The following is a 17,325-nucleotide window of genomic DNA, read 5'->3' on the forward strand; positions in this document are numbered from 1 at the left end:
CGGGCTAAATACAATTACGATCGCAATCGTGATAACACAAAACCTTTGAAAGTAGGAGAAGATCTTCCTCGTTTGACGATCAACGTGATTTTTGGGGGAACGAGATTAATGGAGTAACATTTTCGGTGGCAAAAAAGGCGAAGGTGTCAGTAACCCATTGTAAGAGACTCCGGGAAGTCACTGAGGATGACATAGATTTCATGGAGGAAGACACAGATGGACTATTGTTGCTGCACAACGATGCCTTAGTAATCTTTTTAAATGTCTTAGATTTTAAAATTGAATGCGTTTTGGTGGACCCATAAAGTTCGGCCAATATTATCCTGGGAGAGTGCTGAAGTAAGCCAAGCTCACCGAAAGCATCATTGCAGCCACAAATCTCCTTGCAGGGTTCAATTTGGCAAACGTGACAACCCGAGGGGAGATCCTGCTGCCCACAAATGGGGAGGAGTAATGAAGACGGCCCTTTTCGAGGTAGTAGACTACGATATAAACTAGGATATTATCATGGGGAGATCATGGTTGCATGAGATGAAGGTCATGCCATCAACATATCATCAATTACTGAAGTTCCTAAATCTTGAGGGACTTACAAAAAAGAAAAAGAGACCAACCGACGACAAGGGAGATGAACGCAATCTCAGTTTCCAGTAGAAAAGAGAAAGAGCATGCAATATAGCAATTACAGGAACTGGCGCCTGCTCCCGATCCGAGCAAAGTCAACTAGGGAGAGGATTCATCAGAATCCTATTAAGTATCAAGATATTTCCAGGTACCAGAAGAAACAGACACAACAAAGTCCACAGCAAAAGAACTTGAGCAAGTCGCGTTGTTTGAAAAATTCATGGAGAGGATGTTCCACTTGGGGATAGGACTAAACCCCGAGCTCAGGTCAGAATTCATAAAATTTCTTAAATTTAACGTTGACTATTTTGCGTGGTCGTATGCGGATATGACAAGTATCCCCTTGGAAGTGGTTGTGCACAAATTGAGCCTAGATCCTAACATCCCTTGTGATGCAGAAAAAATGCCGTATCACCGAGGTCAAAAACAAATTCATCAAAGAAGAGGTAACTCGTTTGCTTGATATCGGTTCAATCCGAGGGGTAAAGTATCTTGACCGATTGGCTAACGTAGTAGTAGTTCCAAAGAAGAAGAATAAATTTCACATGTGCGTAGACTATAAGGATCTAAATAAGGCGTGCCCCAAATACTCATTCATATTTCTAAACACTGATCAAATGATCAATGCGACAGACGGGCACTAGTTGATGAGTTTCCTCGATTCTTACTCTAGGTACAACCAAATCAAGATGAACACGGAAGACCAGGGAAAAACTTCGTTCATAATGAACGACGACACATATTGCTATAATGTGATTCCTTTTTGGCTAAACAATGTCGGAGCCACTTATCAGTGGCTCGTAAAAAAATGTTTGAAAAGCAAATAGGGAAAACAATGAAAGTTTATGTAGATGATATGCTGGTTAAGTCTTTGAATGCAGCTGATCATCTTAAACACTTGCAAGAAATATTTGGCATCCTAAGGAAGCATTACATTAAGCTTAACCCCGAGAAGTGTGCATTCAGAATCAGCTCCGGTAATTTCTTGGGATTCCTTCTGTTGCAAAGAGGGATCTCAAAGTTAATCCTGATAAAATTAAAGCTATCAAAGACATCCCTGACCAGCTATCAAGCATAAAAGAAGTTCAAAGGTTGACAGGAAGACTGGCCTTCTTAAGTAGGTTCATTTCCCGGTCTTCACAAAAATTTCATCACTTCTTTTCACTTCTCAAAAAGAAAAACAACTTCAAATGGAATCCGAACTACCAAAAGGATCTGAAGTATTTGAAAAGGTATTTATCGAGTCCTCCATTATTGTCAAAATCGGAGGAAGGCGAATGGTTGCTGATCTACTTAGCGGTCTCGGAGGTAGTGTTAAGTGTCGTTTTAGTTCGTGAGGACAAAGGTATGCAATCTCCTATCTATTATGTTAGTAAAACTTTAACGGGAGCAGAAACTCACTACCCACATCTGGAAAAATTGGCCTTAGCTTTCATAGTCTCCGCTCAAAAGCTTAGGCCTTACTTTCAATGTCATCTGATAGCCGTGATGACCACTTTTTCCTACGGAATATCCTTCATAAACCTGAACTTTCAAGTAGGCTGGCTAAGTGAACAGTCTAAATGAGTGCATTTGACACAAAGCATAAACCTAGGACTGCGATTAAGTCATAAGTTTTGGCTAATTTTGTGGTCGAATTCTATCCTAGATTGTTAACTTTGGCTACCAAAGAAGCATTGATGGTGTTAGAATCGATATAAAGAGTTTTTGACTTTATTCATGGAGGGAGCTTCCACTATGAAAGGGTTCAGGCCCAGCGTAATGCTAATGACGCCCTCGGGAGAAACCCTAAGGCAATCTATAAGAACTATTCCCCTGACTAATAATGAAGCAGAGTGTGAAGCTTTAATTGCAAGACTCGAGTTGTCCCGATGATTGGACTCCGAGGTCACAAAAATCAAATGTGACTCCCAATTAGTAGTAAATCAGATCTGCGAGATCTTCGAAGCATAAGAGGAACGTATGTAACAATATGTAGTGAAAATCCAGGCCTGCTCGCATGGTTTAGGGAATGGTCAATTACTCATATCCCAAGAGAAGAAAACGCGGAGGCGGACGTACTAGCTAATCTGGAATTGACCACGAAAATGAAGGGGTAAGATTCTGGTGCAAACGTGCAACTTATGCATTTGGTATTGGACAGGTACGACTATTACAAAGTAAACATGACCAATTTGGTCTGGTACTAGAGAAATAAGATCATAGACTATATCGAGCATAGAAAATTGCCCGAAAATCCCATGACATCTCGGGCCCTGCACACTAAAGCAGCTCGATACAGCTTCAGAGAAGGTCAATTGTATAGAAGATCTTTCCAAGGTCCGTTGGCCCGGGTTTTGGGGGCTTCCAAAGCTAATTATGTCATGAGAGAATTCCACGAATAGATATGGGGAAACAACTCAAGCACGGATTCCTAAGTGTTAAAGTTAATTAGGGCAAGATACTGTTGGCTCCAGATGGAATAAGACTCCAAGGCTTGTGTTCAAAAATTGATAAATGTCAGCGCCACATGCTATTGATACATTAACCGGTAGAGCTAGTACACTCGGTTTTGCTTCCCTGGTCATTCATGAAGTGGGGGATGGAAATAGTCGGTCTGCTACCCCTGACCTCCATAAGTTAAGATTTTATTTTAACTGACTATTATTCTAAGTAGGTTAAAATAGGTCGTTACCATAAAATCAGCGAGCGCGAAGTGGTAGATTTCTTGTGGGAGAATATAATTTGCAGATTCAGGATACCAAAAGAGATAGCCTGCGACATCGGGCCATAATTTATAGGCACAAAGGTCACAAAATTCCTTAAAGACTTGAAAATCAAAAGAATCACATCATTACCCTATCACCCAAGCGCAAACGGTCAAGCAGAATCAACAAACAACGTGATTATCCAAAATCTCAAAAGGATATTAGAAGCAGCCAAAGGCAAATATCCCAAAGAGCTACTAGGAGTGTTGTGGGTGTATCGAACAACAACTAACTTGAGCACAGGGGATACTCCTTTTTCTCTTGTATATGGAGCAGAAGCCTTGATCCCGGTGGAAGTAGGAGAACCTAACTTGAGATACTTTTAGGCAGATGAAGAAACAAACAACGAAGAATTAATGGTCAAATTGAAGCTGCTCGATGAACGCTGAGACTTGGAGCATATAAGGGTGGCAGCCCAAAAATAGAAAATGGAAATATATCAATATCAAAGTGTCAACCTCCATTATTTCAATGTAGGAGACTTGGTTTTAAGGAAAGTAACTTAGAACACCAGGGAACTCAATGAAGGAAAGCTAGGTCCGACATGGGAAGGCTCATACCGGGTTTCAACTATCACCGGGAAAGGGGTCATATGAATTGGAAAATCAAGACGGAGTAAAGTTTCTGAGCAACTAGAATGTGGCACACCTCAAAAGATACATTGCTGATGAGCATCGTCTATACTAAAAGTATGTGATGCACTTTTTTTTTCCTTCACCCAGTTTTTGTCCCAATTGGGTATATGTGGCAAGGTTTTTAATGAAGGCAGCAACGAAAATCATACTACGAAGGAAGCTTCGTCAGTAGAAATAAGACCTTTGAATGACAAGGCATACAAGCAACGGGTCACTATAGAGTTGTTACATAGTCTTTTGCTTGGTAGCAAAGTTCCTCCTGGGAAGTAAAGTTTGTTATCGGTCCAAAGGTCACTCGACCATTCATGAGTGCAAGCCACTAAGGGGTTATTAGATAATCTTTGGCTTAATAGAAAAGTTCCTAAGGAGAAGTGAAGCTTGCTAACGAACTAAAGATTATCCAACCATTCACTAGTGGAATCTTCAAAAGAGCAAGACTTCTAGTCTTCAAATTCGCATTCTTCGCATTTGAACACTGGGGGTGGGGGTGGGGGTGGGGGTGGGGTGGGGGATGATATGAGAATACGACAACAATGACCCACATCGATCGGGGATAACGAAATTCAGAAACAAAGTTGTATCATTGGGACGGGGGACTGCCCGGCCAATCCCATAGAAACAAATTATACAAGTTAGCCACAAGTAATGACAATTTCTTTTTGGCACAACAAACGCTTATGTACTTTTGAAAATGGAAGAGATAAAGTAAATATTTTAGTTTTATCTTGTTTCTTGTCCGAATGATAAATTAATTTTACCGTTTGAAATTAAACAAGTACTTCAAATGCTAGTGCCGTAATGAATAAGAGACGTCCTCTTCAAGATTACTATAACTATAAGAGGGTCCTCTCTTATGAAACCCTTACGGTAAAGGGTTGGTTTCGGAAGAGCTTATGCTCGGAATCCATATGTTATCGGGGAAAAATACACCTGAAGCATCGCCTAACTCGACACAAAAAGTAAAGCTTGCGCAATACTTAAACGAAAAGTATGCAAAGAAAAAACTTGCGCAATACTTAAACAAAAAATACTTCTATATACAAAAAATATGCCAAGCAACACGAATATAAAAGTATGGAAAAGAAAAGAAAAGTGAAAAGAAAGCAAAAGCTAAGCTACTGCATCCTCAGAATCCGGAGGAAGAGAAGCATCTGCACCCTGAGGAGAAGTAGGTGGATCCGCCGCCGGCTCAAGATCTTGGCCTTCACCATCTTGACCTTCACCATCATCCCCTTCAGTTTCTTCTTCAGTTCCCGACAACTCGGAATCGAAACCAAAAGAGTCAATAGCATCAGGTTGGACTAGGAGACCCCTTCGGGTAGTTAACTCCAGCTCATGGGCCTTGGCGATTTCAGCATCAATGTCAATGACGCTCGCTTTGGCCTCTTCCAAGGTTTTTCTCCTCATGATTTACATATAATATGTTTTTCCAACAATGAGGGAAGCTGCTTGGCACTGAAGTTCTACCTTAAGACGGTCAACCTTGGTCATAGACATTGGAGTTAAAAACTTTATTGTGATCCATGACCATCTTATGCCTCTCTTCATACCGCGCATACTTCTCCTCGGCAACAACAACTTCTACAACTTTGGAGTTAAAGGCCGCATCAAAATTATTCAATCTTTCAGTAGAGGCAACCTTGCTATCGGATGCAGCAAGAACGACACTCTGGACCTCGACCCACTTTGCCTTATCTTCTTCAAATTTTGCCCTTAACAGGGTGGCTTCTTGCCCGAGGGTGACTACCTCTTGCTCGCTTTGCTGCAACCGAGCCTCACCATCAGTGGCCTCAACAACTTGTGCTTCCAGTATCGGGAGGCAAGCAACAATTTGATCCCCCTCGGCCAACTATTGATCCCGTACGGAGGTGAGTTTCTCCTTATCAAGGATCTACCTCTGAAGGCCCTCGGAAGCAAGGAAGTTGGCCTGCAAAATAGAAGTACAAACAAAAAACCCTACCATAACAAAGATAAAAGAAACGACAAAGGAAACAAAGATTTTACCGACATTGTATTGTGTATGCCGGGCCAATAGATGACATCCGGTAGAAATTGAGAGGGAAACACTCCTCCTCCTCTGAGGATATTTGGAGGGGGCGGAATAAATATTTCCTAAATTCCCATAAACTGGGGACTGGGGAAGTGGGACATCCTCCTTTCAGAGGATTACGGTTGGTGGAGATGATGTAGCAGTTACTGGTGGTGAAGGCAAAGTTGGAAAAGAATGAGATGAAATTGATGGAGTTGTAGGTTGAGAAGCAGCTGCGACAAAAGCAGTACTAGTTGTTGGTTGCCCATCAACCGAAGGCGGGAAATACCAATACCCAGCCTCACGGTATCAAGAAAAGCGACTGGTGCTCGGAAGTGAGAGTTAGCATCTTCCACTACATCATATTCCCCCAGAGCGCCGTGACGTCATCCTCGGTTGGCATTACTAGCTCAACAGATTGAATGTTCTATTGAGTTGATGAAGGTCGTCGTCTTCTATGCAGAGAAGCCCCCTCATCACTGGCTCCTCCATCATCACCGATCACCATGGTATCTATGGTTGGCTTGGGCACTACGCTCATCACCAAAGTGTCCGCTAATGGCTTGGGCACGACGGTATTTGCCTTTATATTTTTGCCCTTGGTTGCCGAGGAACGTTGCCTTTTTGTTGCTTGTTCTTCTGCCGGGGACTCCGAAAAAAAACACTTGCACCTGAAGCAATCCCGATGACACCCGTTCAGTGGAAAGCCTCCTGTAACAACCTCATCGCATCAGTAGGATTAGCCAAAACATCCTATCCAGGGACGGTAATAGAGCCCTGCAGAAGACCTGAATTCAATAGGAATGAAAGGTTAACCAATTTTCCTATACGAAAGGTAAAAACAAGATGAGTTCAACCTACCATGATTTTTGGCCTTCCACCCGTATTTTAGGGCCAATTCTTTCCACTTGCGTTTCTCGGGCGTAGTGACTTCCAAGATCTTCTAGACCCATTAGTCCAAGCCTTAAACCCTTGGTGGTATCCACGAGTTGCTAAAATAGTGAAAGAAGAAGGATCAGTAATAGTATGGGACAATCTTTAACTAGATAGAAACTGACAATGAACTTACGAGTGGGGTTCCATGATTCAAGTTGTGGCTGGGATGATGTCCCTGGTGGCAACTGCAACAAACTGCTCCATCCTACCATGGTCGTTGTCATCATCCATGCTGGTTAGCAAAGCATGTTGACCACATTTATTTAAGTTTATCATTCCCCCATGAAAAATCTTAGGGGAAGAAAGGTTCATCAATAGAGCCAGGAATAACTCTCCTCCCGTCTCCTGGCACAGATGCCGAAGTCAAGAGACCGTCTTCCACATAGAAGGGCTCACCTGTGCCAAGCAAACTTGATAATGGATGCACAATTCCAAGATAGCAGAGTCGAAGCCCCAAATCAATGAGAACGGGCCCAAAGTAAAGGGGTACGTATAAACATACGTAAAACTCTTCTTGAAGAAGGTTACCCGCTCTGCCGGGTCAGGAGCAATGATGTTCAAATCTTGATAGCCACAGTCTTCCTTCACAACAGGAATGCTAGAAGGATGGATGGATGAAGGATACACGCCAACACCCCATGTGCGGGGGTTAGCAGAAGGGTACTTCTCTTCGAAGTCCTTCGTTGTAGTAATTTTTGTGGGAATTATGGTGTTCACCGTGGGAAGATCAACATCATCAGTACTTTCTTTATTCTTTGAAGCACTGGAATTTCTTGAAGAAGAGGCCATTTTTATCAAAAGGAAGTAAGGTTTTTTTCTTGGAAAAAGAAGACTAAAGGAAGTTGAAAATAAATGTAAGTTGAGTAAAGCGAGTTTGAGAGAATTTAGAAAATTATGAAGTGTAAAATGAGAAGGTTGATGCATATAAGTAAAAAAAATATGCGGTTAAAATTGTGGCCATAATTACCTCAATAACTGGCAAAAGTATTGTTAAATCATGGATGACGCGTGTTCGGGGCATTAAATACGGAGAGACGTGTGTCTAATCAACCGTTAGAAACTTTTCAGAGGTGGTCAAAGAAGTTTCCGCCAAGAAAGGTATTTCACCAACTTCCCGGTGACACAAGGATGTGCCACCGAAAAGCAGGGGGACTATGTATAGAGTAAACTATGTTCATATTAAATGCTCGCATAATAAAGCGACACTTGGAGTCGAAGGCAGATGGGAAGCGTGGCAAATGGAAATCAAGTCCAAGGGAAGCGATCTCGTTTGTTCCGGAAGGGAATGTTGTTCATAAAGACAAAATAAATGTCGGCCACCTGATAGCATTAAATAGAGAATATTTTATAACATTAAATGCGTAGTTCGTTACAGAAAATATGGCATTCACTGTCTACCGTTACACATTCTTCAATGGCCCCTTAATTTTTATTTAAGTGGGGTTTGATCCTAGGAACTTGTTTCCTACGTACAACTATAAATAGTGACCTCAACAACTATTATAAGAGGAGAATTTTCTGACAAACTTATGTTATACACTGTTCAAAGCTCAATAATATTTTATCTTCTTGCTTATTAATGTCGTTACTGTTGCCTATGGAAGCTTTGCTCCCGGAAATAGGATTTATGTTGTCTTATCTTGATTTCAACGTTAAATCTTATGTTCTTGTTTATATTTATTTATCAGTTTTGGGATCAAATCGATTCACTAGTCTATAAATCACGTCTAAATTCAATTATACCGTTTTACGGGTAAACAACTAAGACTTTTTCATTCTCATAGTTCGAATCCAAAACCTCTATTTAAAGGTATAGTACTTATATTCATCTCACCACAATCTCCAATGGTCTTAATGCAAAGGTCTACCTTTTCTCTAGGAAAGAGCTTTAAAACATAATAAATTATTTAATTTGTATAGGTTAACAATGATTATTGTATGTTATCATATTAGTAAAAAAATAGTAATACATTGCTATTCCTAACATAAGGTCGATAACTTGAAAATAATAGTAAGCGACGCAAAAGAGTCGATTAAATTTTTCTACAATATCGGTGTATAAGATTTAGATTCAAAGAAATAATGCGAGTAAAAGTGAAGAGGAAAACTTGACTAACAAATGTTAACATAACCATGAAATAAAATTAAAGAACATTAATATAAGACGTTATTAGAATGTTTCTTAAGAAAATTGCATTTTCTCCTTTTTTTCCTAGCCTTTAGTTTTTGAGTCATAATTTTTCCAATTAACTTCTTGGCAGAAAATGTACGATACAAACATTCGTACGCTGGTGCATAATATTGCTTCTTTTGCAGTTGTAAAATTTTTCCACCTGCAAAGAAGTGGAGACTGGAGTTCAGGAAAGGTGCAAGTGGGAGAGACGTACTTTGTGTCTGCAGCCTAACTTCTCTGTTTTCATTTATGGAATTGTGGCGCTACACTTAATGACCTTGAACAACCTTGTTCATTTCTTCTTCTTTTTTTAGTTTCCCTTTGGGTATAAACTAATTCGAATTTGCCTTGTGTAAAATTCATTAAAGGGGAAAATACTTAATCATAGAATGATATAATTCAATTCCACCACAATCCTTAATGGTAATCTAATTTATTTCTTTGGTATTTTTCTTTTCCTCTTTTCCAAACTATTCATAGTTAAGAGTAGAATGACAGAAAATGACAATACAAATTTGGGACTGGAAAATTACTTTCCTGAAGAGGTTTTGACGTTATACCGAAGGAGTATCCACACCGCCAAAGAATGTGGTGCAGTGGATGAGACTGCTCCACCCTTAACCAGAGGTCTCGGGTTCCAGCCCTGGGTATGGAAAAATCCTTGGTAGGGAGTGCTTCCCTTCGAATGGGGTCTTACACGGCGCGAATCCAGATATAGTCGGGCTCCAATACGGGTACCGGACACCGGGTGGGAAATTAAAAAAAAAAGGAGTATCCACAAATCTTTTGGGGCTAAAATAAAACCTAGCTATTTTTATACTGTCAATTTTTAGCCACTTTTCTGGTCTAGGCTATTTATATTATTTCATATATACATAGAGCATCCGTTTTACTCGAAATTTAGATTTAACTCAAGCTAATATTTTTGTTATATGAAGTGGTAAATGGTGAAAAATGCATATTTTTGGGTGTACTTTTATCTCATAACTGTGTGGTTGCGGGAGGTTACATGGGTTTTATATTGTATTAGTTAATTACGTGAATTCTTATGCGTATGAGCAAATTAGACGAAAGACGAGCAAAAAAAGTTGATTTGGGGCCAAGAAACAGAGAAAGAGCAAAGTTGTGTGCTCGTTCACATCCATGCTTCACGCGAAAGTGAGAGCTAATTGTGGGGAGCTTGAATAAAATAGTGGATTAAGGAAAAAAGGCAAGGAGGTGCACGAGAGAACTGGAAGGAAAAAGAGAGAAGAATTGCCCTCATTCACTCTCGTGTGCATATAAGAGAGTGAACGACCTAACTTGTAACAGCTTGTCCGACTTTGGCTTGCCAAAGGAGATCTCATGTGAACCCTACACTGAATAAATACATTCTCAAACAGTTTTTGAGGGTTAGACAATACCTGAGAAGACAGACACACTACTTGTAGATGAAGGAGACGCTAGGAGAGAATTCGACAACGAGTTTTTTCTTTCTTCTTCCTATTTTCCGCTGTTAGTTATAACTTCTAGTATTATATCTTTTCATACTATTATAAATAGTTAAGTTTCTTATCTAGGATTTGATAGAACTAATTGTTGGATAAATTCTTGACCATGCTTATCTATAATTGAGCCTTTTTTATTATCTATTTGTTCTACTACAATTTTCTTGTTGTTAATTCAATGGTCGTCGATTAACTGTGCCTATTTATTATGTGTTGTTTGAGAGAGAATACATATTTAGGTAGTTGTTGAATAATGTTACTCTCTAGGCATAGGGTTAAAAGCGGGATTAGAGATAATAAAGTTTTGGCATAGTCGTAGTGAGCTAATGAGAAATTGCCAGCTAGAGTAGTTCGAGAGAATATGTCTAGTAAATTATTGTTATTGCTCGAAAGATAATTACAATAAGTTCAGAGCTCACGATCAGTATCGGCGAGATTGTAGATAACATATGGAGAAGAATTGTGACAATTGGAAAAATCATAACTTTAAGCTCCCAATCTTGTCTCCATCCCTTAATCTCTTTTTGATAATTTTTAGTGCTTTTAATTGGTTGTTAGTTAATTAATTTAAAATAAAAACAATAATATTTATCACTCAAAAATTGACCAAACTTATTTTTTTAGTGATATTGAATAGTTACAACTAAGCCTTATTCTCTGTGGGATTCGACTCCGGATTCTAAAATCGGATTATATTTTCAATGACCGCTTATCCTTTTTAGGACATTGCCTGGGAACTAAAGGTGTAGTTGTAGCTATAAATATTGCTTGATTTCAAGTTTGAATTTCTTTTAACTTGAGAATCATGACATCTTGAAATTATGAGAGTTTAGGTGTTGATAATTCTACTTTTGATCCTTATATATACTGTAAAGATAACCACCCGTGGTAAAATTATCAAATATTTCCGGGAGCGAGTTATGCATACCAAAGCATTCTTATATCCGAAATATTTGTGATAATTATGGTGGTCAAGATGGTCACTTTTATGCTTGTGCTTATATCTCTTATCCTTCGTGAACCCCTTATTATGACAGTTCTACTTTTTCTTGTGACGCTAATTGGCACAAAGAATCTGGGGATGCTGACCTAAAGGAGATAAATGAAATGTTAAAATACCTTGTGGAACGAAATGATGAGAAAATATTGCAGATACTAAGGCAAGAGGCGACTATTCACAACCTGGAGGCTCAAGTGAGTCAATTGGTTAAGGCTTTAAATACTTAACAAGTTAATATTGTGGATAGTAGGCCAAAAGAGTGTGAATTAGAGGCAAAATTGATGTGTTAATGGAGGAGTTCCGAGTATAACACCAACCACCTAACCAACTAGAATTTGATGATGCCGATGTTGTAGAAGTGATACTAGAGTCAATAAAGGATAGAGAGGATACATATTTAGTTGACTCTATTATCATTGGTATTAAGGATGTTAAAAATTCTGAAGTTCATGTATTTGACCATATTGGTCCTCACTCCAAGTATTTTTCCATATTGTATTTGGATGATGATATAAAAATAGTGTCATCTGAGCCAATTGAGGATCGAGGAATGAGGAACAAGATGCCTCCATTTTGAAATTTTTCGGATCAGAAAGACAAGATTATATACCTCATCTAAAGGCCAAGAAGTGTAGAATACTTTATTGGTTGCTTGGCCCAGTTAGATTTATTTCATCTCCCTTATAGCATAGCCGAAAACTTGAAGCCAAACAAGGGATCCAATTCATAAGCTCTAGGTGGAGGCAAAAATGGTTCAAGTCATGCTGCGATTATAAAATCAGGTGCTTGTTGCGAGACAATCCAACTTTACTGATTTTCAATATTATTATTGTGTTATTTTTATGTTGTCATTTTTTATTTTATAAGAGCATGGGAAACAAAGACATTGGAAGGATGCAACAACAAGTCAAATAGTTAGAATTAAGTGTGAGTTACCCGCATAAAGGACTAAGCCCGGAAAAAGTCTGAGTATTTAATGAGCTGCTAATGCTTTGGCCTTTAGGCCACCAGAGAGTTTCTTTCACTCTCTTATTATTTATAGTTTGTATTGGAGATAATGCACAATTTTGAGTGCGGGGTGGGGAGATTGTCTAGATGATTTTGTGCTTATTTAATTTTCTAGTTTATTTGAAAATCAAAAATTAAAAATTGAAAAACAATTAGGTACAAATAATCCCCCTTGACATAGTTCTTTTCCAAGGGGATGACTCTATGAACCAGTAGTAGTTTTTTTTTTCAAATTCTTAAATGGCTTTTCATAATGATAGATCTCTTAGACAGATTTTTTAAATGATTAAAGTCTAGCAAAAATAAAAAGAGATTTTATTTCTTTTGTAGAACTGAGAGTGAAATGGGAGGATCTTGAGGATCTGTGCTTTTTTACATGTCTTATATCGGGTTTTAAATTTGAAGCATTTATGATGAGTAATTTCTTCTTGATTCTTGTGACAATATGTCTTGAGAGTGTATGTGACTTTCATTTGAAGTTTGGTCTCATCTTTTGACTCATGTTATTACTTCCTATGAGATTGAACTATATATAATGATGATTGTGCTTAGTTACTTTAACTTGAGAGTGGGTCATGAGCTATCCTGAGTGAGTCATGTGCATTGTGTGTTGTGAGATCTTAGTTGTATTATGTGTTATCCTTTGCTAGTTTAGAACTTGCCTCGTGTGTGATTTGAAGCAAAATAAGTAAGTCTTATGAGTCTGAGAATTAATATAGGTGTTTTCTATGATTGATCTTTGAGCTACTTGCTTATAAATGGTAAACTTATCCCTTGTTAGTCCATTTTGAGCTTGTAAACCTTTTCTTTGATACCTATATTATAAGTCGAATTCTCTTTGTTCTTAATACAATCTTGTTTAACCTTTACCTTCGAAAACACATAAGTCACTAGAAGAGTAATGGAAGAGATGGGGTAACCTTTAAGCGGAACTATAAAAGGCCAAAAGATGCACATATGCATTGAGAGAGCCACAAGTCGAAAATACCAACTTATGGAAGGTGTTCAAAATAACTTTTTTTAAAATAAAAAAAAAATAGAAAATACAAAAAAATTAATAATAAAGAAAAAAATATACCCCTCCAATTCATTTTGATCTAGGCTAGTAATTAAGTAGATGTGCTTAAAGACAATGGGCCAAGTTATGTATGGTTTCATAGAAAAAAATTTATCACGAATAGTATGTGCTTAGAAGCTAAAGCATAATGTATTAAAGAGCTTAGGAGGATGAGTTACTATTTTTCCAAATATATCCTTCAGGTCCCACAACCTCCATTACAACCCTTAAAGTTCTCATTGCGCGCATAATATTAGTAGAGATTTACACTATGGTTAAGCCTATGGTACGAACTTAGATGGCATATGAGTTTCTTTGTGAGAGTGAACGAATTCTTTCAATATGCATGTCCTTAAAGTATACTTAATTTCATTCTTTTGAGTGGGTGGACACGTCATTCTATGTGTTTTGATTGTGCGGACAGATGATTTGCAATGGAGTGGTAAAGCCTCCGATTCTTTGAGTTGGCATATGAAGTGAGTCATAGTAGGAAACGCACTGGAGTCAACTTTTGAGGCTAGGATGTTCGACGAAGTCACACAAATATTTTAAATAGTCTTGACATGAGTCTATTTTTGAGGAAAGATTTCAATAGTTCTTAAAAGTTGGTATAAACTATAATCATTAGTGTGATGCATGAGTATGTCTTAAATGTGTTACTTTCCCATTATGCTTAATTTTAAAAGTTGCTCGAGGACGAGCAAGATTTTTAGTGGGGGGCGTTGATAAACGGTAAAATATGCAGAATTTTTGGTGTACTTTTATCTCATAACTTTTTTGATTGATGGAGGTTACATGAGTTATGCTCATTACATGCATTCTTACATATAGGAGTGAGTTGAACAAAAGGTGAGCAAAAGAAGTTGATTTGGGACCAAGAAATAGAGAATGGGCAAAGTTATGTGCTCGCTCACATTCATGCTTCATACGAAATAGAACGAGCTAGCTAAGGGGTACTTGAACAAAATAATGGATAAAGGAAAAAAGGCGAGGAAGTTCACGAGAGAGCTGGAAGAAAAAAAAACTTCCCTCGTTCACTTTCGCATGCGTACAAGAGGGAAGGAGCTAACCTGTAATAACTTGTTCGACTTCGGCTTGCCAAAAGAGATATCATGCGAACCCTACACTGTATAAATACATTCTCAAATAGTTTTTGAGAATTAGGAAATACTTAAGTAGGAAGACACACTACTTGTGGAGGAAGGAGACGCTAGAAGAGAAGATGAAAGATTCGACAACAAGTTTTTTCTTTCTTCTTCCTATTTTTCATTTTTGGTTATGACTTCTAGTATCGTATCTTTTCATATATGAATAAATAAACTTATCATATAGGGTTTTGATAGAATTAATTGTTGGATGAATTCTTAACCGTGTTTATCTATAATTGACCCTTTTTTAAATATCTATTTGTTCAACTACAATTTACTTGTTGTTATAACTAAATGGTCAGCGATTAACTATGTCTATTCATTATGTGTTGCTTGAGAGAGATTATGTATTTAGGTAGTTGTTGAATAACGCCACTCCCTAGGTATATGAGAGATCAATACAGTGTGAGTTTAAAAGCGGGACTAGAGATAACAAAGCTTTAGTATGATTGTACTGAGCTATGAGAAATTTTCAAGTAGAGTAGTTCGAGAGAGTACGTCTAATAAATTAATGTGATTGCTCGACAGAGAATTATGGTAAGTTGAGTGTTCACCATCAGTAGAGAAAAAATCGACAAGATTATCGATAACATAGAGAAAAGGATTCCGAGCATTGGGAAATCATAACTCTAGGAATTCCTAATCTTTAGTTGATAATTTTTACTGCTTTTATTAATTGTTAGTTAAATAGTTTAAAATAGAAATCATAGTCTTTATAACTCGAAAATTATTCGAAATTATCTTCTTAGTGATATTGAATAGTACAGCTAAGCCTGATTTCCCTTTGATATTCGACTAAAGACTCTAATAACAAATTATATTTCCAACGACCGCTTATCCTTTTTAGGACTAGAGTTGGGCGTAATCATAAATTTAAAAGATTAACCTTCATTTATAGGTCATATACACATAGATACATTCTTTAATTATGAATTTTCTTGGAGATATTCTATATATAAAGTCTTCAATAGGCTTTTTGGCTGCCGATTTGTTACTCCATCCACTGATATTTCAAACTACTTGTGTACGGGTAAAATCAGATGTAACGTCTACCTCGATTTTGCTGTGAGAAAACTGAGGAAGGGCACGGACACACGAGATTGTAGTCGAGGCTAAATACCCTTCATATAGAGATCCTGGGAGAATGAACGATGTGTTTGACCTCGGGTTATAGTAAAGCGACGTGCCCCGAGCTCAGAATGAGTTCTAAGATTTCTGGAAACACAGTGAACGGTTATGTATAGAGGGCTGTAATATTCGCACCTAATCGGATATCACGGTACGGATATCACTCGATGTCGATTATGGATCAATAATTACTAGGAAGGGAAGATTTTTACCTTGTTTAGACTTATATTAGGGATGAAAGTCCCCTACTATATTAAGGCGAAGTTTTTCTTTTGTAAGACACATTGTAACACACTAATAAAAGCAATACAAGTTTATTTTCCGCCTTTTAGCTATTGTAAAAGTTTTGCTCATTTGTTTTCTTTTTCATTCACGGTCGGACTTTAACAAAGGGTCTGACCGAGGGCGAGTTCATTAATCATCCTAAGCTCAAGCTCGATCATAGCATTGCAACTGGTTTGAACAATTATTTCACTCCTAACTCATTTATTTGATATTCTTAATTTTTCATTTTAGATTAAATCACATGTCCATAAAACTTCATACAAATTTAATTATAACCCAATTTGGGGTAAACAATTTGATGCCCACTGTGGGAGTAAGGTTATTTTACGGTTGTTCTTTGAAGTCTTGATTTCAAGTCAACCCAAAAATGTCAAACTCTCAATCTACTCACTTAAACGTTGATGCTGAGTCAAGCTATCAAGGCAAAAATAATAATTTGGTGCCCACTAACAAAGTGCCCCTACTGATCCCAATGGTGGCCAAATTGTCGATCCGATCGATGCTAACTCGTGGGTGGACATCAACGTCAATTTGCTAACTAACCCTAAAAATAGTATTCGGGGAGAGAGGGGGCAATTAACAGCTCGAGAAACACCCAAAGGTGAAGGCAATGGGGTAAACCTGCGGCTAATCTTCGAAATATTGTTGGCTCAACAAGAGGCGATAGCATAGCTGCAGAACCAATGCCACGCCCGGGATACTGGATGAAGCTGAGCCCGGGATAAATCCCGAGGTGAGGAAGATGCTCAAAGAATTAACGAAATGAGTAGAGTCAAGTGAGAAAAAGATTGAGGCTAGTGACAAGAAGGTGGAAAAATACAACTCCAAGGTCGATCAGATGCCCGAGGCACCCCCGTTACTGAAAGGATCGGACTCCAAACAATTTATTCCGAAGCCTATTCCTCTAAGTGAGGCACCAAAGCCGATCCCAAAGAGGTTTTGCATGCTCGACATCCCCAAATACAATGGGACCACGAATCCAAATGAACATGTGACTTCCTACATGTTCACGAGCAAGGGGAATGATCTGGAGGATGATGAGATTGAGTCGGTGTTACTGAAGAAGTT

This window comes from Nicotiana tabacum, chromosome 8 (assembly GCF_000715075.1).
Source record: "Nicotiana tabacum cultivar K326 chromosome 8, ASM71507v2, whole genome shotgun sequence".
Lineage (NCBI taxonomy): Eukaryota > Viridiplantae > Streptophyta > Magnoliopsida > Solanales > Solanaceae > Nicotiana > Nicotiana tabacum.